We start from the raw sequence: 24,533 nt of genomic DNA, 5'->3' as shown, positions 1-24,533 counted from the left end.
ATTCTTGAACAAAGAATCTGTAACGTACGAATCTGCACGTATCGTGCCATTGTGAGTTTATAATGTTTCTTATGTTCACCATTAATATTGTAGTATAACTAAGAGTGACAGAGTTATAAAATGGCGGGATATGATCGAAAATCTTTCTATGAAACTCGATATATGTAACTTCTACTGAAGCTATTTTTTTTTAATTGTTAAATAATTGCATTTCTATCGTTATAGTCTACTCGTACACGCGTTTTTCTATGCACGTAACATAACCTTATCTCGATCATTGCTACAATTAGACTTCTTAATTTTATGTTATATGTATTATATCACAGTAATTAGATCTTTTACTTTTTATATATGTAAGAAAGATGCTTACGTTATTATAATCGTGGCACAAATTTATTTTAATACATATGTACATAGAGATTACACAGATACATGATAAATGCAGATTATAGAGTCAATTACTACTTAAACTATAATCAACATATATAGCACAAAGATGGATTCCTCAGAATCGATCGATTTTCGTTATAAATATCAGACTGAATTTTGCAAACGCAACAAGTATAACACGGAAACCAGTCATTAATTTCGAGATACATCGGTAGCACGGTAGCTATGCAAATAAAGCTTGGACAAATTTGTTACCATACCAGGAATGTTATCGCTCGCTGTCAGCGTAAGGTGTAAGGTGTAAGGTGCAACATTTTAGCGTGGTTCCTTACTCGCGGTTCGCACCATTATCCCGGCTCGTTTACAAAAAAATGCAGCGTCTGGTAAGCTTCTCGTTTCTTAACGGAGAGATAGAGGAACGGATATACCGCAGCCTCGACCCTCCGTAAACACGGATTAAGGGAAATGTTCCGGTGTAACCTTACTAATGGCCGTGAAAAAACAAATCTATTTGACGTAGAGCTTCTGTTAATTGTCAACGTAGCCGCAGAATTTTCGTTATTCCCTGTGTAAATAATTTCAGCCGGGAATTATCTGCACGTTTTGTTTTCCCGCCAACGTTAGCTGCTGGACGTTGCTCCAGCCTGTTACTGCTCCGCATGTTATTGCTTCACCTGTCTTCGATGTTTCTTTGCGCCCGCGCACAATTTCCATCGGGAAAGAAACGGAAATCACGCCGGCCTCTATATTTCCGTCTGCTTCACTGATATTCCTTGTTTTCACTGATCTCGACCTACTTATTCCCAACAGTCATTGCTTGGAAAACAAATCGTCCTAATTTAAAGTAAATTTAACGTTTATGCCTCCTTACGAAATGATGTACATAGTACGCTTGGTACTTTTTAGTGGACGCGTTATTTGAACACTACCGTCCAGACTGAGCAATCGCAGATCAGGTCTCGTTTTCTTTTCTCCGAATAAAACACGAGTTGTAAAAGTCCAGCTACGTGGTCGTGTTTTATGATCGTGGATTATAATTGGGTGAATCATAAAGCATGCGTGGTAAAACAAGATTGAAGGCTATGGCAATACCAAAAGTTACGTTCCGATGTCGCATGTAGTTAAGAAGATATCTAAATGTTCTCTATTTAGAAATTGCGAGTATAACAAGATCGGAACGTTAGACCGCATAATGCGTGTAGATTATAGATTAAACGTAAAACATGCTCCGTCGACTAAATATGCTCTTTCAATATTCGCAAGATCGTTCATTAAACATCCGAGCAAGCAGCATATTTTATCGGATACAAATGGCTAGGGGAGAAAGCAACCGCGTGTACGTCAAAGTAAAATAAATTACAAATTTACTATTGAGGAATGATAATAAAAAGGATCGAGGAAGGAACTTTCGATTCCTCTCGCGTACATTCACTAGGTTCACTGCAGCCTTTTTTAATTTTCCTTTACTAAGAAATGTTAAACTTGATCGGAAGATACGCGTGTACGAAAATTTATTTCAATGAACAAACTTAGGCCGCGCCGTGATTTTGAAGGAAAAAGAAATAACAATCGAACGTAGGCAGTTCTATTTTTAATATGATTGACAAGACACGCCGATAGGGAGGCAGGAGTTGGCGATGGTTAAGCACATTAGCCGGGAAAATTACGATCGACGAACAGTTAGGAGCATAACGACCGTAGAAAAGCAGTGCTGTAAATCGTTGAAATGGCGCCACAGGGATCGTCTCTTTTTGCCGTGGTCGGTTGTTCCCCGGACTTTTTGTAAAATACACGTAGGCCACTTTGGTGCGCGTAGATGACACTTCGAATTTCGAGAGTAACCGCCAACGGATTTACAAAGTGAGGAAAAGGCACAACGCCATTTGTCTCGCTTACCTAATTAACTGCAGCCACGGATTCAAACAAAGCCGCTCGATTTAATAACAATTTTGCTGGCGATGTTAACGAGATCCCATTGGATCATTAATTCCAGGCCCCCCTGCCTAACGTGTCGTGACTATTCGCACCGAGCTTCTTTGCTTCGTGTTTTGTAACCGATACATCCGTCGATATTTTTAGTAGAGAACGCGAGAAAGCTCGGCGAATCAGTTTGATACGAAACAGCGAGATGGTTGTACGGCATGCATAGCGGCAATTCGTATCTACGGATCCAAATTCTCAATAGATCCGCAAATAGTTGCCAACGGATTCTCTCGGCGAGTGATTTGCAACCGCACGTTCCAATAACTTATGTCAAGTAATTACATTGTTGCGATTACAAATAATTGCGTTGTCTAGTTCAAGTAGAAATCCATTTGAGTTAGATTCATTTTACGTCCCTTGCGCAGGGATAATCAACGGTTCCGGGTAAGCTGGATAAAACGCTCGTAAAGTCTTGGTCTTTATCCGAGAAAATTAAGTGTTGCTGCGTGCTCGCCTACGCGACCATGCTTATTTATTTATCGGGACGAAAATAAAGAACTACGATTGATTATGTTTGGAAGAAACGGCTAGTAGAGCTTTATTTAGCATAATTCATTTTTGTAAGATATATTCTTACCGAATGATGTTCACACAGATATGTTTGCAATAGTATGAAAATTAAAGCATTTATAAATAACTCGTCTTCGTGATTCATTGTTTAATCCATAAAAAATATTAATCGTGGATATTTACTTCGTGTTTCGCAACATCTTGATAATTGCGATAAAGGCACATCTTTTTAATTAATTCTCGAACGTTAGATATACCTGGCCGAGGGAGATGCTTAAAGAATTTTTAACAGCATCGGATAAACTCCACGTTCCTCGCTATTTACTCGGTCGCGTTTTAGTCTTTCCAAGTACGGTAATAAATCTCCTCAAGGCAGTATACTCCCGCTATATGTACTTTCTTTCCTTTTGCCGAGATTCTCTGAGGGCTCGGATTTAATTAAAATATTCTATGCGCTTCTTATACCGACATGGAGTAGGCGAGCATCGTATTCTTCCAAATATAATATTCATTTTGCGAAACGCCGTCAGATAAAAAAAAGGAAATTACCCCGCTGTATCACCAGCATTCCATTCTAACGTATAAGTGAATCACGATATTGAATTAATGCAGATTAATATCATGTATATGAAAAGGGGCGAGAAAGAGGAAATAAGAAGTGGATGACCTTTTTAAAATTACCGGAATATAATGCAACGTTGCTCGATATATTCATGAAGAAATCGGAGCTTCAAAGGTAGCGTGCGTGTTTTCTTTGGCTTGTGCTTTGGCGTATTCAGATGATCTCAACTTTTGTTTCCCAGTTCATAGTTTGGCAGAATGTACGGTTTTCCGCAGATTAAATATAACGTTTACTATGCGAAATTATTAGACATCAAAATTAAATTTATTCGGAGCAATTGCCAAAACTGGAATGGGGAGGGAGGAAAAACGAAGAAAAACGAAAAAGAGGAAAAGAACGAAGAAATAGGATTGTCGAAAGAGGAGTGGCAAAAAAGGGAGGGGAAGATGAAGGAGAATAGAAGCTGAGGGAAGAAAGGGTAAACATATGGTGGAATGAGGAATGAAAAAAGAATGAAACGAAAGAGAAGCCGTTACATTTGCTTACTTTAACCTAATACCTGGCTGACATGAAATTTGTATACCCTACCTCATCATTACTCGATTCTAAATTTATTTTATCATGACTCAATCACGATGTTTCACTGTAGATAATCTAATCTTTAGATATTTTTAATTATTGGAACTACTTTAACTAATTACATCACTATACTCAGATATATTTGCTATGGAAGATATAGAACTGCGATTTCCACAGAATTAACAGACCACGATAATTGGAATTTTAAATAATCTACAATATTTCTAGGGTTTATCGATTTTTTCCCGTAATATTTTCCACATATCAGTTCGTTGACAGAAAATTCATACATTCGTTTCGTGAAAAACGTATAATCCTCGTTCTGTATTTTGCATACGGATATTGGCACTATGCTCACGGATATTATCAAAATTGGTAATCAAAGTAAAAAATACACAACGAGAGAAGAAGAGAGAGAGAGACAGAGAGAGAACGGGAGAATTCTATATTCGAAGCATCAAGCCGAGTAAATGGTCAGTGTAGTGAGTAGATCAGAATGGAAATTCAAATATGTATTGCAATTCGACGTCATATAATGGCGACCGAGCCAAAACGTATGAAATGGCAGGATGATGCTCGCACATACTTGAGCACGCACACATAATACACGTACATATTTATTTCTAGAAAAACGTCACGACCGCAAGATTCCGTCACGAAATTTCTGGCGTGGATTCAACGATATCTTTTTGGCTCCGAATCGACATATTCGACCAACCGCTCTATAGATAAAATAGCGTTTCATTCATCGTGGATCATTTTGTTAAGCCCACGTGGCTTATGCCGGGCATTCACGTGAATCGGCAAGCATGGAACGTTGCGAAAATCCATTGGAATATCGTGCGCCCACCGAAAAGGGCTTACCGGACTATTACCAGAAATTTTCGCTGACGTATGTTGAGAGGTTTTGAGAGAAATCGCCGTTGTTACGCATTGCGTGTAGACGGAGCACGCGTTAAACGGCGCGCGTTCTCTCGTTATCCGTTGAAATATGGTGTTAATATTAGCTGGTTAAAGCGCGGCTCCCTGTAAAATGCCCTTAAAATTGAATCATCGAACCTCGGCAAGAACCGTTCTGTATGGATTTGTTCGTTGTGCAATCATGATACATGATATTATGATAAATTCATTTGCGGCTTGACGTCAGAATTCTTAGATCGTAGATATCCGAAGAATTTGAAAACATGTAGAGAACATTTGCGATTAAAATTGGCATACTACATATTTAAGATGTTTTCAGAGTAGATAGTAAGCTTTGTACAAAGCATATCTCATTGTGAACAAGAATAGAAATATATTTTACTTTATATCTAGAAATCAAAAGTTCCAAGTATTCTAGAGCCTAAAGAATTAGCTCGAAAACCTACTGCTGTTTGGTTTTATCTATACGCATATACCTACTCGTATATCTATCTGTATTTTCGACTTATTTTATTTTATCGTCTATTATGTTTTATTAGTATACCATTCTACTTCTGCTAAGTAATGCACATTTACAATAAAATCAAGATTACTATTATTAGTCGACAACCTGTTTTCTCTGCATGAGTAAACTAAAAATACCAGTTTTTAGATAATTAACAACAAGAAAAAATACATCCTCCTATATAGCAAATTGCCCGTTACATTTTACCGTTATATCTTTACCGTTTTCACAAGTAAGAGCCATTTATCCGAGAAGGGGGCGTGAAAGTAGCTATATTGCTCTTAATTTCGTCCGGTACACAAATAAATATGCAGTTTCGTCAACTGTGAGTCAATGCGGCGCGCAATAAACTTTCCGCTTCGCAATTCCCCATTTACGCACAGTTGCCCGTGTATCATGGCCTATTGTACCGAATGCAGTAACTTAATGCATCATCTACGAGTTGATGATGCAGCACGGATAAGTCTAATTTGAGTTGCTCCACGTAACCAGTTCCACGAAGAAAACTTTGCATGAGATGGAGATAATAGTGGTACATGTTATTCCACGTATATTGCGTGTGCGAGATGTTAAGCGAAGTCTATAACAACCTCCCGTACGTTGCTGTGTATCCGGAAGTCGAAATATGACGATTCTATAGCCGAGCATTTTCAAAAGAAAGATTTTCTCTCCGTGGTTGCTTGTAATTTCCCTTAAACAAGAAATTCGAGAATAGTTGTTCCGTTATATATACTTGAACGTAGAATTAAGAATTAAAGATTGAACGCAATTCAGAAGTATTTTTATTAAAAACCAATGTTGTATTCATCCGACGTATTACGTTTATGTAATTCGAAATTCTTTTTTCTAATTCTTCACTTTTTCCAGTCAATCGATATAATCGAATCTTACTTTACACATTGTGTTTATGAAGGAAAATTCGAGAATTTTGAAAAAGATTCTCTTCGTTTACATTTTGTCTTCAAAAGATTCCCATTTTCAGAAAGTTTCATACTTATAAGAACAAAAAAATCGAAAAGATATTTGAAGCATCGTGAATTCTATTAAAACAAATAAGCTGAAAATAAGCTTCTTCGCTCAATAAATTAACCATACGTATCAGCGATCAGCTCCGCCTTCGAGCAATCGGATCGAAATCACGCACTCTGCCAAAATGCCCCTCGAAATCGGCCAGTTACCACCGAGAATTATCGACAGTCGAAGCCCCTTCGACTGTGTTTCCATTTCCTATCAGGCCGTGCCAAATGACGTCGAAAAGTCGAGCCAACCCCCGTGTGCGTTATCGCGCTGGGCGAAAAATAAAATTGGTCGACGGGAGGGTCGGTCGTTTTCGAAATTTCCCAGAGCTTCGCTGTGATTCTGGAGAAGGTCGACCTGGGGCGGGAGATGGTGGAAAACTAGCTGACAGATCATCCGGTGTTACCGTGGCTCGTTGGATTATCGAGCATGTCCGTAGAACTTCGGTTTTGACGGACGGCTCTGTTATTACTGTCATTCCGGCCTCCCTCGAGCTTCTGCCACGTTAATCCTTTCGTCATCGCGCGTCCCGTCCATCGAACTGTTTTAATGAGATGCTCCGCGCTTGAACTTGTCCCTCCCCCTGGCTCGAAAATGGAATTTTTAATCCGCCTGTCTCGAATCATCCCTGTTGTTTTTTTCATAGGTTTCGTTGCTCGACGCTTGACGTTTTCAGTGTTGGTATTTGAGTAATTACCGGAGGCTTATCAGCCGGTTGACGCGTTCCTCGTCGGTGTGAAATTAGTCGGACACCAATGCGCGATGCTTGAATAATTAGATATTTACGAGGCCAATTGTGGCGAATCTTGTATCAGAAATTTGTATAGAGAAGAGGGATGAGTTTATTCGATGAATCGATACATACGTTTCATTCGATTGGTTACACTTGTTAAGTTGATTGTTTGCAAGACGTGTTTGTACACTGAATTCATAGTGTACCGTTTCGTGATGGTTTTGGAATTAATAAAGTGGAGTATGTTATGAACACATAACGTCATATGATCCGCTTGTGCACGCTGTATTTCAACCTAACAGCTCGAAATAGATATTGCAGTTTTTCATATGATAGAACGAAATAATTCCACAAATCACAGCCTTAGAATACGAAGGCCACGGGAAAAGACATATGAGTTCATTTCAATACAGTAATGTAATTTCAATACAATATCTACTTATATAATTGGAAATAAGATGCGCGATAATTTTAAAGTTGTTTTTCTGTAAAATATGAAAAATGTGGCTTATTGTGTCTTCTTTCTATGATCTTCATACAGCTTCATATACTCGATCCATAGTATTTACTATATCGTTCGTAATCAAAATTGCCCATCTTGAAGAAACCTATCGTTATCCTAATAGCATCCTTAATCGAATGTAAATGTGCTGTTTACGATTAGTAGAAGAAACCAAAAGAAAATAAGAGGAATACTCGGGAACGTATAAATTATCTGTCAACCAGGTTATGCAGATCCCCACGGAAATAGCCGTAACAGAAGAAATAATCCCAGATAAGACGTGCAAGGAGCAAGTTCGTCGAGATAAAAACTCTCGACGTTCATCACGAGGGTAACGTTTGTTTCGGTAGATTTAAACCATTCAGCCGCCCCCCAGCTTGATACAATCCAGCTAGGAATTAAGTCGAGTAAAGGCAAAGCGCTCCATTTCTAGGAATAAATCCTGGAATGGAAGTTTGCCATACAGAATATTTGGTTAGCGGAAGCTAATGCAGTTTTTCTGCGAATTGATAATTAAAATAATTGCCAGTGTTTCATAGAAATAATTTCTGATTGCAGGAAAAAGCAAATGAAAGTAAATTTACATAAATGATTCGCAACAAGTCACCAATTAAAATAACGTGACTACGTTTGTGTTAGCTTCACGGGGACACAACTTAAAGTAGGTCACTCCGCGTCTCGTTTCCAAACAAAAATCCTATTACCGCGAGCAAAACATTTTATTTGTACGTTTAGGAATAGGAATATCCACAAATTGTAGATTATACGTGACTAACGGAATTATATTCCAGATATAATTCAGTTGTTTCGCTAAGTAAATCTTCCCTATATAATGGATGGATAAGATATTTATGGCTTAATGAAAGAGAATGAATTCCAACAAACACTGTTCATTTCCAGCTAATATACAAACCGAAGAACGCTGAATTACCAATCTCCTGATCCATTAAATCGATGGGAACAAAACATGAAACGCGACTTGCATTACAACAAATCAGCAAATAAAAAACCACGCTACCATAAATTGAAAGAACCTCCTATCTACCTGCTAGCAATGTTACTGTCATAAGTTGAATATAGTACAAGTGCGCAATCTCGTAGTTTCTTGGCAAGTCGTCGATACGATGTAACTTTTCTGTGAAGTTGCACCCTTTTCCAATTAACGCGTTGATAAAAGGCTGGTAGTCGATTCCGTATCGGAAGTGAGAGGACGATGTGCCCTTCGTGCACGCGAACACGCCACGACTAGAAGTAATTGGGTTACATCGCGCGAGGATTTATTGCACGAAGAATACGAGAGGGATTCTGATTCTACGCCTGCTGGTAGACGGCGTGGCTTCGCTCTCGCGGGGATCTCCCTGGTACAAATCGAATTAAAATTCCGTAGCATCGTTAGAACCCTCCCAGTACTACGGGACTTCGAAGGAACGCCGGGGCAGGAATATACCTACCGGCGTTCCGCGTGCTTGCGTGACTGCCAGAGTTTCAGGGTCGTGCCGAACACTCGGAAGAGAGGAGCGTTGAATTGCTCTTTCTTCCCCCTTCGTGTTCGCCACCATGCTCCGACACTACTTGCCCGGTCAAAAGTCCGTGCCTTGCCTCGTGATTTTGGGAATGGTAAAAGGGGAATGCCATTCCCACTCTTTTCATTCCTTTTCGACTCTTTCCTCGCTACTGGAATTTCAAACTTCGAGAAATAAGGCATATTGTTAGATCTCGTTGTCCTGGCGAATAAAGTAGAAAATCATGTCTCGGACGAGATACAAAAATTCATTTAGAACTTTTCGTGTTAGCGTACATAAGATAGTCTGTATAATAGCGATCTTACCAATTTAGTGTCGTTCCTTTGAGGTAAATGATAAAAACCACGATAATTGCGTCTAACGTATCGTAGCGTTACTGAAATTCCGAAAAGTTTTTACCATTATTTCCCAGAACAGTGACCTATCAATTCGTCTCGCATTAACTTTCAAAGCGAAACGCCTTCTCGAGAAGAAATCGAAAATTCCCAAGCGCAAAGGCGCATCGGCGCGAAGGTATCGAGAGCAACCACGTCGATCAGCGAAGCGAGACGTTTCTCGAGTCGTTTCCTGCTGAAAGTCCCACAGTTCTAAGCTCGACGTTTCGAAGCCGTAGGACAACTGTGAAAGAGAAATGAATCGAATGTTTGTTTTTCGTCGTCGAAGGAGGTCGTCTCCCGACTTCGAATCGGTCTTTCTCGTGGCGAGGTTGGCGCTGCAACTAAGAAGGATCGATTCGTCTAAGGGCACCGGCTATCCGTTAGCGGGACGGAATAGCCTCGAGGGACAGGTCCTGAAGCGCACACACCGAGAGCTCTCGGTGTGGCTCGACGTGGCATGCCGTCTCGCGCGCCAACTCAGCCCCAAATTAATGCTTGTCCCTCGCAGTAACTTATCTGCCGACCCGGTATATTATGGTCCACGATCGCCGTTCGCTGACGAATGGTCGACTATTTTCCTGCGCAGCTTTCGCTATTTCACTGGTCTCCGTCAAGCAACATAGCAACTACCCATTACCAATTCGTGTTTTGAGCGACCATTTGTCACGTGCGCGCGTTTATTGGCATCTCAGACTGGGCTGTATATTGAAAGAACTCCAATTAACGCGCGAATGACAACGGTATAGCTTGAGATATGAACTTGGAAATGGCGTTGAATGACTTTTTGTTTCAGAGCAAGGGAAGTAGAAACGATGATGTTGCTGAACTAGTGAAAAATTAGGCTGCTAATTCTGCTATTGGCTTTGAATTTTTGTATCATAGATTTGCTTTTGTTTTAACAAATGCATTTCTACTTCTTCAAGAACTTTGGCATGTATAAATAAGGAATTATACACTTTGATAACGACTGTCTTATATTTTGATCAAATTTAGGAAAATAATGTTTCACGATCAAGAAGATAGAACTTGGGTTTAAATTTGGGTTTCTATTTTATGAAAAACTAGCATCTCGTTACTATATAGAGAGATGTGATTTGTAATTGGAATATCTAATTGGGAATGAAAAATGTGAATTTTATTTTATAAATAATATCATGTCACATCGATGTTCTTACAGTAGGGATTTCAGATTGCTAGCGTAAACATTATGGTACAACTTTCAAGTTTAAAAAATTTCAGTGAGTTAAATCCAACGAATCGAAAGGCAAACTTTTCTATAAAATTTCAATAGCGCCGTTACGTTAAAGCATTAGAAACACGATGTACGATGGAATTCCAACGTTATCAATCGTATTTCCGTCGAGCTAACGAAAGAATCGCTCTGTTCATCAACGTTCTATCAACCCTGTTGGCAAAGTCCGAGATCGATGGTTTTGAAACGCCATTATCGAGGCTCATCTCAAACGTCGTCGAGCAATTCATTCTGTCGGCTTCGAAGGTGCCCGGTCCGTTGTATCTTTAGAAACAATTTTGGAAAGTTATCGGCTGTCAAACCAAGACAATCTACGTTCCTCCCGTCAAGTTAACGTCCGTCTAGGGCAACAATATATCACACCAACTCACCCCGGTATAGATATTATGGTCCACTATTGCTGACGCTGAAGGATGGCCGACTATTTTCCTAGCGAGCTTTCGCTATTTCTCCACCTGTCGGCCGTAAGAATGATAGTGAACCAAGCTTAACATCGTGAAATTGCATTCTAAATGACCGGCCAATTTTACATTGCACCGAAGTGTATGCGTTTTTCACAGAAAATAAAATAAAATTCGCTTCAAATTGAAATTATTTACGAAATATCAAAATTAATTAGAAACGCGTGCTTGCCTTATGGAACATCGAGTCCCGTAGGTCTATGAATGGGAAATATTCTTTTCGATCAATATTCTATTTCAATCAATCCTTAATATTGTGTCGCTTTTATAAGCATCAAACATATCACCAGAAGATACCAACAATTTCATGAAAGTGCTAGCAAATGATACGAAATTTAATATACTAAAAATTAATCTATCACTGCGTAAATAGTAGAATAAATACAATGGCGTGTAAATAATTTCTATAGCCCATGTATAGCCATGTAACCACCATAAAAATGAAACGGTTAAATCTTCATTTCAACATCATCCCATTCTTATTCTAACTTAACAACCAATCAATAACCGAAAACATAATTCTTGTTTAAATTTGTCAGGTTAAATTCCTATCAGAACGGACCTGTTCAGCCCATCAGTTTACTAATTGCTATTTCAAATTCCAGAAACAAGGTACAAGTCCTGCTTCGTTTAAAAACCACTCGATGAAGCACGAACGAACTATGACTCATTATTCCTCGTTTCTTTTTCCTCGAACAGCGGTTTAGAGTTGTTACGATAGGTCCCGGCGCGTAACCGTAACCGCGTCTGCATTCCTTGGCAAGGTGCCAAAAGCGGGCTTTTCTATTCGCCGAATACGTAATTCACGTGGATGCGCGTCGTCGGAAACGAGCCCGCCGACCTTCTTTCGAATCGCGCGCGGAACGCGGGCAAAAGAAAGCGCGGCCACGCGTAATCCGACCTGACCCGTGCCACCTCCGCCGCGTCTGACGACCTCACAAACTCACCGTCCGCATTTAGACTTTTACAAGCGGTTCCGCTCGGTTGTGCGCGCGCCGCGTTTTGCGAATTTTCGACGCGAACGCCGTTCGATTCAAAAGGTTGACCACGCCGGTTATTTTCGGCCGGCCGAGAGGTGCTCCGTTGGATAATCGAATCGACGCGTTGAGCACGAAGCATGCTGTTAGAGGCTATCAATTTTTTTCTTCTTCTTTCTAATCAAAAGTTTGAAATTGTTTGGAAGCTTCGTAAAATCTTGGTGTACTGGGCAACATGGATTGATGAATGGATTAAACGGTGAGGAATAAGTTGATGTCGTTAGTTGATCCTTTCAAGATCGATGTTTTCTTTAGCCTGTAAGAAAAATTGTTGTTTGCTAATTGTTGGTGAAAATGCAAAGCTGCTCGGTTTCAATAAATTGCTGTCAAATTACGCGTCATTTCCGATAACAGTGAACACAATCGCCATGCCCATGCTTCAAACATCGCTACACATACTAAAACAGTTGATGTTTGCTCGTCGCGACAGATATACAAAACATCTAATCAACATGTAAATCCACAGTGCAACGATAAATAATACAATTGTACAACTTGAAAATTGTTCGTTAACGCTAGAAAGTTGGTTCTCCTGGCTATAAATGAAATTAAAACAAATGTAGGTATAAAAGTGGAAGATAGCGAGAAAATCATGTTCGCAACCAGATTTAAAACTAACTATTGCTGACGCCTTAACAAAGGTTGAAAATTATGTTGATGTAATGATAATATTTCATTTGAAACAGGCTACTTAATTGTCATCTCTAATTACGACGATACGGAATTTTTGCATGTAGATTAAGCGGGAACCGGAGGATAAATACATTGCGTCGAGTTCTCCTCCAAAGCTGTACTTTCCAGAGTTTTCAAGTTTTCATATAAGAGCATAATATTATAAAAGATAATTAAGTGGTCTAGTTTAGATAGGAGCATGTAGTACAAATTAAAATTAGCGAAAGATATTCTCTCGAGAGGAATCTGCAAAGTAATCTTGTAGAGCATAAGTTAGATGTTTATTCCAGTTTGTCATAAAAGCGTACTACTTTCCATTTTAATTTAGATCTGACGTTTCCGCGAAAAGAAATTACAAACATTTAGAAAAGTCTCCATTTATGATGAGTCGTTTCCCAGAAGCCACCTCTATTATAATATTTCATATACCGTACCTACTCGCTTTGAAAGACAGATCAAATTAAATTTCTATATCCGGAGATATTCGTATCAGCATTAATACGTTATGGATCTATGATATATTAATGAAAAAAATGTTATTTATGCGTTATCTTCTCTGTGCATTACGTCACACCTTCAAATCGTTCTAACCAACTAAATGAAAAGTTTGAACAAATAGAATACTCGTTCTTGATATACTTAACTTGGTTGGTTGCCTGAAAATTGGATAAACAGATTAACGTGCAGAAACCGCGTGAAGCAAGCGACAATATAATAGACTAACGTTCGCTTAAAGTTCAAGTGCAATAGCGTGAACAAGAGATTGCACGATCACCTAACTCCTCTATTCGTTTAAAACTTGGTTAAATTACAGTTCGTTGAAAAAGGTTAGTGCTTTAATCCCACTTGGCTCTCGATATTAATATAAAAATGAGCTACACTTTGTTGAAAAAATTCAAGCAGAATATCTAACATTAAACAGCGATAACGCGATAAACCAATTACACTGTTCGTTTAGGGTTTTGGATAGAATGGTCGCGTGATGGAATTCCCATATTCATTTAAACTCGTAAGCACGATCTAACTCCGTGCTGTTAAAAAGTTGGAGCGCAACAGTGTCATAAACTAGGCGATTACGCTATATATTCGCCTATACTACGCTATACATGGTATAGCAATTTAGCTGGAAGTTTTAGCGCGATCGAGTAAAGAGTTAAAACTCCGCAGTCTCGTAAAGCAAACGGTAACGCGATCAACGACTGATAGTTTACCTGAAACTGTTTTATTGCACGGTCAAATTGAGCAAATAATATTAATTCGAGTGAATTGCATTTGAATAACAGAAACTTTCTACGATCACGTATCTTCAGTGGATAAAGTCAGTATCAGTCGCGACTGGAAAGTCGTGAGTCGACTTTAATCGTCTTCTTTGATAGAACGAATGCCTCTTCTTAACTTAATATCCGTCTTCTCTGGTAAGTATCATATTATTGGAAAGAAGTATTAAAGCGTTGTTTAATATTCGTGCAAGTTTCATCCTAATAGCGGAAAGTGAAAAGCGAAGAGTAAGCGGTGGAGTGAATTTTCGAGCAAGTGTATGAAACAGCATTTTTAATGAAAATTCTCGGGGATACCAAAAATTTAACTAACGTAATTCTCCTACGCGATATACTATGACTTAATTAAGTAATTGAAACGAATGGTAACGATGAAAGTATATCGTGCAAATAAATAATTCCTACATTTCTTATTACATTTCTTATCATTTATGGCGCCTCTTAATGAAACTCAAACATCAATAACGTTCAAACGATAGAAAATGTAAATGGCAAACTTAATCGTCGTTTCCATAAAGAATCTTCGTTTCCGCTACTTGAATGGTATACAATTTCAATTTCTCAAATTGTCAGACAAAAAGAATACAGCAAATAAAATTTTTGTTAAGAAGCATTGCTCTTGAACAATTATATCTGGCAAATGTTTCGCACTAAAATGTTATATCTGATAAATTAAACGATGTCTGAAATAAAATGGAACAATTGCTCAGGCGTCTTAAAGAACGGATGAAATTAAACGTTTGACGAAGAAAGCCTCGTAAACAGTTTAGACCTTTCCGGTCACTTTGTTCCGTACGAATAAACAGCGAGCTCGTCTCGTCTGTTTCAGACGTGCCGTCGCTTTGCAGTTCGGTAATTAACTTGGCCGTGCAAACGAATCAAGACCGGATTCCGCAGCAATGGCGCGGCCGCTTCTGCAAACGCGCGAACGAAGTCGATTGGCCTAATCGTAATTTCAGCGGTACGAACGGCCCCTGCAGGACCAATAGTCGTTTCACGGTCACTGTAACCGTGGAAATTGCCTAGCGGGTTAACCGTAATTACGATCGTTCGTTATACGCGAATCACGAACGTAACGCCGCTGTTAACGACTTTCGCGTAAGAAAAAACACACGCCTGGCTACGCGTACTTTTTAATTTTTCTTTCGTTTCTGCCATTGGAATGAAATAGAGGAAAGGAACGAAGAAAGAAGGATAGGAGAAAGGAAAAGGAACGGACATTTTGGTTGCAGGCCTAAGAATCGAATTGTCAATAAGATTACTTAGCACACTTGTGTTTCAAACAGGATTACAGTATTTAGGATACAGGAGGTAAGATTGGAGAATATATAAAAAAAATAAAAATTTCAGGATCAAATTTTGTTCTGTATAAATCGTGCGATTATCTAGAAGATGTTTGTTCGTCGTAAAGTCTAGCGATAGATCGATTGCTAGACTAAATAACATTGGCTCAATGAATTTAAAGTGAATGTGAAGCAGATTCGTCACAAACGCGGAAAAGGATCTAAATGATCCGTGACAAAGGACGTCGATTTAAGATAAAAACGCTCTTCTCTTATTAAGCTCCTATTCGCTGCGAGGCATTTCATAAAAAAAGGTTCCAAAACCGACGTGTAGAACAGAGAGAGAGCGAAATGCTAATATAATCAATCCTAAATGCAGTTCTGCTATCCAAAAAATAAAACATATTTCCTTCGTCCAAGGTTTTATTTCCACGAAATCCATGTTCTGAAAATTTAACAAAAAAAGCTCTCCACCTCTTTTACGATTACACATTATACAACGTTACATCCAAATCCTATGCAAACACATACATGGCCTGGTGTATACGTTGGCGCGCAGATCCGTGGAATATGGTATAGTTTAGTACGTACTAAATATCAGAACAGTGCACGAGAACAGGCTTGCGAAACGCGTATATATCGACGCGGCTGAATAAGAACGGCCCATCAACGATAACAAATATTTACGCCAAAAGCGTGACCAAATTTTTATAACCAGCTGTGTGCACCCTTGCAGTCTCACCCCTTACTGGTGGCGCGAAATGAAATACAAGCATCGGTGGCGCATTAATTACCGCGAATTCGACGTAGCCGCGCGAAGAACGTACATTACGTACCTAATCACGTTGAAATTTATCAACGTGGCCGGGCAGCGCGCGGAATTAATTATAACGTGATCCGGAAAAAGCCCGAAAAATCTCTGGTAATTTACAATCCGGCGTTGCTGCGCGGCCGCGATACGAGCGTCCGCGAAATAATTGCTCACGTAAAAATTTCCCACTTCTATCCTGGAATCTGTGGTGGGGGAAGAAGAAACGCGTGACATCCCACGAGGGAAAAAAGAGTCAAAAGGTGGAAGAGGCAAAAAGAAGGAAACCTGTACAGAGAGAGAATGAAAAGAGGAAAAGAAAAGAGAAGAAAAGAGAAAGGGGGAGAACAAAAGTAGAATGGCCGGTTTTGACCGCGCTTTTTCCACTGGCATTGCGTAGGAAACGCTGCCTCGAATAACGGGAACGTATCTCGAGGTAAGTGGGTCACGATGCAAATAGTCGGGCGCAATTTGTGCACGGCGTCGTGGCACACGTCGTGACGCCGCGTCGCGTCGTTTCTCGTTCGTAGAGCACACACGAAGAGGGAAGCCGCGCCGAAAATACGCGCGGATTCGCGATGGAACAATGAGCGTTTGCTTGGTCGTGCGTTCCATCGTCGTGCTTTCATCGCGAAGCACGAGGTCCGGCGAAATAAAATTTCAATTTTCATCGCGTTTTTAACCGACTTCCTGTCTAACGCAGAAGAGGAGCCACCGGAAACAGATACGGAGGAAAAGAGACGCAAACGTATACGAACGAGCGCAAACGTGAAGTTTTTCGTCGCGGTTGTGAAACGGGAGGAAAAAATTATTTCCGCGAACGTTTGTCTTATTTGACCTGGTTTTCAAGTTACAGCAGTTTTGACATTGTATCAACTACCTCTGACCCTCCACGTCGCGAGTGTTGTTAAAAATTTCCTATGCAAGGTCTGCTCTCGACAATTAGCGCGAAAATTATCCGCTGCGTGATTCCCGTGTGTTTACGAACGGTCAGTGAGATAGGAGGTTTGTATCCGTTTGGGATTATAGTCAAGCAACGCTGGTTTCGATTGACGCTGATTCTTTGACAGTGAAACGAATGATGTTCCGATCAATCGACGGTAATTGAGAACCGAGTGTTCCAGTTGGATCACGAGATCATGCTACGTTATGCTAAAGAACTTTTGTTAGGTAATATAAGGGAAGGGAAGTTTAATTACAACGAAGAATAGATTCTAATTTCGAAGATGAAAGTACAGAGTGTATCGTACACGTCCAAAGTCACGTAAATAAAAATTGAAGCATTACCAGCTTCACAAACTCGTACAATTTAGATTGACAAGGATTTTTCAGCGACACGTTGTTTTCAAACATAGGGACCAACAAATTGTTTAGTATAATAAGCATAAGAAGAAGAATCTTATAACAAAAACTGAAGACAGAAATACTTAAACAAAAGAATACCGATAAATAAAGAGCAAAGCATCGGAGAACGGAATCATGCCCAATGATAATTCTGGCAAAGAAAAAGAATGCACTCGAGTACACCGCTGGAAGATGAATTTTAGCGGCATCGCTTGAAGTTACAATGTTTTCGAGCGAAATTCACCGCACCAGCGATTCGCTTAATTTCCAATTACACAGAGACATAATTTCCCCTCGAGTAAGCTGTTTTACCGGCGGGGGATACTCGCGTTAAATCGAAGCAGCGAGTTCAATCGGCCGAGACGCGATAAATTCGCGCAACCAGGCCAGTCGTCGATTTCTAATCACCAGCCGGGTAATCCACATTCTTGCCGTGTCGCAGGCCGATGCAACCGATGTCCCTGATCGGTCGTGTTATTGGCCTCCGGGTCTAACGACGAGGAATTTACGCTCGAATAGAGTCACCTGCGCACCCCACCGAGGAACTTGCCGCCTCGCATACTACCAACTACACCATTCCAAACACCTTGGTACACGTTTATATTATAGATGTACGAACGCGCGTGCTGGGGCCAGTGCCGAAAAGCCGCGCGTCTCTTCTCTCCCCCATTTATCTGCTCAGCGCCAGGGTTTCTGCATAATAGAACAGGATGATGGCGAACTAGGAGGTGGGAGAGAGTGGTAGCAAGTGGCTAAGGGCGAAGTGGAGGCGATAAGGTATGACCAAGGCACGGGCACGCGATAGTAATAGGCAAGTTACGCCATTGTGCGAAGTTTGCTTGCGCTGAGCGTCCTACAGCCTCGGTTGCACCGCGTGTAAATACAGGGCCATCGCGTTAAGGTGGGATTCGTGAGTGTAGAGGAGATGAAAGGGGATAGAGGAAGTCAGTGGGTTTCGGGGAAGAAGTCGGTAGAGAATGGACATATACATGGGGGTGCGGTGGAAGGGACAAGCGAGACAAAGAGGTGAGACAGAGAACGGGAGAAAGAATCGTGGAGAAGCAGAATGAAAAAGGGGTTATAAAATGGGGCGGTGGGAATAGTAGGCACACGGTGGAGAGAAGAGGAAGACATCGGTGGAGTAAAAGCGGGAGGGGCAGCGTAGCACGACCGGAAACGGAAGCTCGTGCAGGCGCCACCGGAAGTGACCTCGTAATTCTCCCTTCCAACCCCTCTTCACCTCGAAGCGTGCAACGCCGTTCCTCCATCCCCTTCGTCCATCCAACCATCAACCCTGAATTATAGGCCGCCTCTAAACCCTTTTGTCTGCGCTTTTCCTGTCGAGGATTCGAGACCTCGCTGCCCCTCTTGCCGTTCGTGATTTTCGGTTCGCTTTTGTTTTGCTTAGTGGAACGCCTGTCTTTCTCCTCGCCCCGTTCCAAGCTTCCCCTTCTCTCTGTCCATTTCACGAAGAAAGCGTGGCTTTATTGTTGCGAAAACGGTGCTCGCTCATCCCCTTCGTTTCCCGACTTCCAGAGACGATCGAGGTCTCGCTTAAATCGCCGGATCTAAAGCGTGAAGAAACTGTTGTTGTTGCTCCGCTGCGATTATCGAGCTACGACGAAGAACGATGCACCGGACAGAGAGAATGGTCCGCCGATCGATGTCCTCTCCGATCGATCGTAGTCTTGCAGAACTCTACAAACCAGAAAACAGGGGACTGCACGGAAGAACGTTTCTCTCGCCGCGTTCATTGTTCCTCGCGCGTGCTGGAAACACGACAACTTTGCGATAAATGGGCAAAAAGCGATGATAATGGTCCTCCGCGAAATGTCTCGCGGAAATACCTGAAGCGTTTGTTCTTTTTCTCGAGAACAGGCTAGCCTTCTTGTTCGCTCGCTTCAATTCCAACGAATAGTACTCGAGCACCAGCGACGAGATGTTACATGGCCACGCGCTCATTTTATTTTCGAAGACGTCTTGAGTGATGCAAATGGAAATAATGGGACATGGTTTTAGAGTTCGTCGCTAATCTTTGAACATATACAGACCTTTGGTCGTCATTTTATGATTTAGATAAACAGTTTTCTTAATCGTCGATTGACGAGATGTTCTACTTGACTTCTGTTACGAAATAGACGAATAACCAAACGAATTGCTAACGTTTTGTGACGTTCACAAAACAATCCGCACACGGGGACGTTCGTGGAACAACAAAAGAAACTGCAATTACCCAATATGCTTCGATGCAATAATTACCGGAGCAACAGCCAGCTAGTTTTTAAAGTAGCTCTTTAACGCGGGGATACGAACACAGCAAAGCTGTTTCGCCGCAACATAGGGGAGTTTCCTTCGAATAGGTCGCGTTTGGTTCATAAACATAATCCATCGTGGTGCAGTTGCCTTTTGGACAATTGAAAACACCTTGCTGGGCTCTTCTTAAAGACTAGCTTGACGATAATGTCCTGTATTCTACATTTGTGAACTAATCCTCATACAAATCTAACAAATGTTGGACATTTCTAGTTATTTCTAACAATTCTCTCCTGTCGAATATTTGAAGCCTTTCATGGCATCCTGTATCTAGTGACATCATTAAAGATTTCATTGTTTCTTGCCTCTATCGAAAACAGTATTTGATGTTGCAATATGTTTCTAGTTATATCATTTTTGATCCTTTATCCTACGTACAATTGAAATTACGGTTAATAGCTGCATCTCACTTCCTCCACTACTATGTAACATAATTAATCGATAAACCAATAATTCGGATGGTTATAGCGCAATGAAGATTCGTTATCTGGAACTTTAGAAAATATTGTGTATTTCCGAGGTTTAGTTAATTCCGTCGATACGAATGGAAATGATTAAACAAGATAAGAAAATCTACATTTCCTCAGACACGCTACTATTCGCAAGACTAATAGCAATAATACGAACAGATTCAAGGTGTGATTAAGAAATAAATACAAATTTTTCAGCATCATCGCTCCCCTTATCCCTCGTTCCTAATAATTGTACCTTTCGTTTCTAACTAGCGACACGAACAAGCCATACCAGAGAGACATAGCGCGACCCGCTTCGATTTTCCTCGTTGCGCGTAAATTATTAATTACTCGTGATCGTTCTCGACCGACTGAGCTTCCATTGAACACGTTCAATCGACTCGAAATCTCGGCGAATTCCGCGAATTTACAGCGTTCACGGTTCGACCACGAGGAGAAGAGGAGACCTGGTTTTCCACCAGGGTCGACGAATCGCCACCCTCGGCGGACGCGCCGTGTGAATCGCGACAGAATTCGTCGTCGAGAGGTAAATCGCGCGAAGAAAATCCAAAGGATAGAATCGAACCGGTTTGAAAGAAGGTAAAAGCGTGCGGCGGGGAGCGGAAGAAGGGATAGAAAAAGGGCGAGGCGAGATGGGAAGAGAAGGGGGGGTGATTCGAAGATGCAGAAGAAGCGGCGGTGGAAAAAGAAACGAGAATTAATTTCCGTTAATTGCTCCGAACTGAAGTTTGCTGAAAGCGTTTTATCGAATTGAAAGCCTTTCAACTTCGCTCTTTCCAGAGCTTAGCGGGGAGATGAAATGCCGAATAGACAGCACCCAACCGTCTATATGCGAGCGAGCGAGCGAGCGAACGAGCCGCCCCGGAACGTTTATGTGCGCGGAAAACGTAAGAGGGAAAGAGGAGAGAGGAGCGCGCGGCCGAGAGGGCAGAGAGTGAGGGCTAAACGCTGGCAATTCGGAGCACTCTGTTCCCTGATTGCATTTAATTACACGTGCCCAGCCCCACGGTCCGCTGCGATTGCTACATTGTACGCCAGGACAGCTAAGCTTCCTAGAGGTACCACTCGTCGTCCGCCGCTTCCCGCTCCTCGCGATAGATAGCTGGACACACGAGTCGTTGCCTGTAAGTGCGGCGAACTTCGGCGCAGGACATTCGACATTCCGGAACCGCCGCCCGGAAACGTATCTCCCTATTTCGCCCTTCGGTGTGCCGCTCATACTACGACGCTTCTACCGGCTCCTTAAACCGGGCATGGGCAAAAGGGAAAGAAGCGCCGGAATTATTGGATGGACGAGCCAGTAGAAGATTTTGGAAATTCGAAAGGGACCGCTAGAGAGTCGTTTTGCAGAGGTTTTTTGGTATTCTGTAAGAGAGAGGGAAGGTTGGGTAGAGAGGTTTTATTGGAAGACTTTTTGGTTGAATGATAAATTGTCAGTTATTAGAGATGCTTGTTTGGCTCCGGTTGGAAGATTTTTTAATTAGGATAAGTCGAATCGTTTTGGAACTATTTCGATCAACTTGCAAAATTGAGAAGCCAGCGAAGAAATACGATGACGTTGCAGACGCTGTTTCTTAAATCGGCCTTAGAATTTGCCATAACAAACTTATCTCTCGTAATCACAATCGATAGCATTCGAGCCATTTCTAATGATTTGTCATTCCAAGATTGCTATTTAGTGCTTTGGAATAAACTATTCAAATAGTTGAGTTTGAATTTGAAGAAAAGAAAGGCGAAGTCGAAATTTTGCTACTAACTTCGATGATTTGAGCGATTCGCTTTCAAGCCTTCGCCATGGCGGAAATGAAACAGAGAAATTACGATCGATAAATGTGGCAAAGACGTGGAAACGCAGGTAAATACGAGAGAACTTCTGGCAGATGTATAAGATGCAAACTTTTCGAGGATCCGACAAACCGAAGGTATAGCGATCGGAACATATTATGTGACAATGTAATTAAGCTAATTAAACCACTTCGACAATAATCTTAAACATATAATTACGAAAATGTTATTATAGATCTTTATGGTGAAATATTTTCGTATACGTACTAGACAATATTTTTAATGGCGACAAACGTTTTCTTCATAATTGTTTTTTGAAAATAGTTTCACTTTATTATAGAGAATGTAGACTAGAGGAAATAACAGTGATAAACTTACATTTTCTGAGCTTTCGACTTAGGTTTCTTTCATAATTCAGAATTCCAGAATTCAGAGTGATTTATCAAATACGAAGATATCCCACTCTTATTTCAGAAAATAAAAAAACGCTTAACGTTCTAAGAATATTTTTAGCATAAAATTGAAACAAGAGATCATACGTATTAATAATGATTCCATTACGTTTTTATAAAAGTGCAGGAATGTTAAACCATTCAAAATACAAATTGTAACATACCAGAAGTCGATTTAACTCAATTATCATCATTTACCACAAAACGCTCTTTTTAAACAAATGACGAAATTTCTCCAACTTGAACCTTATCTTTTTTCACAATACGCCGTTCCATTCCAGCTTATCGATTGCGTCACACACACACACACACACACTAAAAGAAAAGAAAAATAGAAAAAGAATAAACGTAACGTAGTATCAAAATCAGACTAACATGAAAACGCGAATCGCGAACGAAATGGTCGGTTCGATCGATTCCAGCCGGTATATTGGAACGAACCGATAACGAACCAGGAAAAAAATAGCGATATGCTTCTGGCAGCCGTTGATCTCGTTCAATTACGCCGATCGATCGGCCGCGAATAACCAGCGAGCCCCATGGTCGCTCGCTATACTCCCTTGAGATACTCTCAAGGATCGATAGATAAACGAATAATGGCAGCGGCAATGTAAATACACGAAACTCGTTTACAGAATGTTCTATATCCGGATATCCTTATCCGGTGGTGCATAACCAGCCATCTTTCAGCGTCCCTTCTGGCATCGTGCAACTGTTCGCATGACAATGCGAACTCGATGATGGGATCAACTTCCACGCGGAAAATGCGAATCAATTGGATGTCCGTTTTGCTGGCAACTGACTGAACCATGCTCGGGAAAAATGACAAGAGCGAACTGAACCGAGTGTCTTGTTTATTCTGACAGTTAACACTCTGCCTGTTTTTAAGGTTTCTCCAGCCGAACGATATTTCGAGATATATTGGGAAATTTGTAAAAAGTTAAAGTGTTTTTTCGAATGGATTTTGGTTTTGTGTCTCGCAGATATTTTTGAGAAATTATTGGATCGAGTAATAAACTCGTTCGTTGGTTGGCTTGTTTATTCTGGCGGACTTAATGCTCTTCCTGTTTCGAAAGTACCGCGATTGGAGTATTTTTTAAGTTGGTTTTGATTTTGTGATTTGCAGTCGTTTCTGCGTGTACGATTCTACGTGCACGTAGGTACGGAAAATCGTTTTTAATTAAACGAAAGCCGCACGATAAGAGTTTGCCACAAGTGAACGATACACGCAACAAATAATGGAAATTTAACAGAGATGTGAAAAGAAGAGCGACGGTTAACATTTTCATTTAGAGTTTCTATGTCAATTGTCTCGTATTGTTCTACTGCAAATTACGATTCGTTATACCTAACAAATTTTTTACGAGGAAGATGGTAATTCTGTTCGCAGTGGATAATTCCAGGAATTTTTTTAACGCAGCCGAAAGAGAAGAGAGCACGGTCGACTTGAGAGTAATGAAAATACAGGAAATTATAACTCAAATAAAACTGGGTCATGCGGAATATACGCGTGCATGTTTTTTTACAGCTTAAAGTCGATCATACGAGTCACGACCATGAAATTAATGGGATTAAGATGCGCGCAATTAAAAAAAAAATATATATCCATTTAAAGATTTCCGTGCGCACAGTTGCTGTTCGATATTGTCTTTCCAAATAAAATTCGTGCACTGTCGAGTTTCAAAATTCATGTCAAAATCTTCGAGTTTTATCATTTTAAATTTGTACTAAACGAGCCACTTTACGGATTAATGAAAAGCAAGTATGTATATCA

General features: G+C 40.7%; 1 protein-coding gene and 1 long non-coding RNA gene across 5 annotated transcripts in view; one reads left to right on the top strand and one right to left on the bottom strand.

Moving 5' to 3' along the window:
* Positions 1 to 24,533, bottom strand: part of LOC132912642 (uncharacterized) — a 609,022-nt gene that overhangs the window by 376,422 nt on the left and 208,067 nt on the right. The window lies entirely within an intron of this gene.
* Positions 1 to 24,533, top strand: part of LOC132912674 (uncharacterized) — a 110,503-nt gene that overhangs the window by 853 nt on the left and 85,117 nt on the right. The gene's annotated exons all lie outside the window — the stretch shown is intronic.

Source organism: Bombus pascuorum, chromosome 12, assembly GCF_905332965.1.
Source record: "Bombus pascuorum chromosome 12, iyBomPasc1.1, whole genome shotgun sequence".
NCBI lineage: Eukaryota > Metazoa > Arthropoda > Insecta > Hymenoptera > Apidae > Bombus > Bombus pascuorum.
This window is presented reverse-complemented; position numbering and strand designations above follow the sequence as displayed.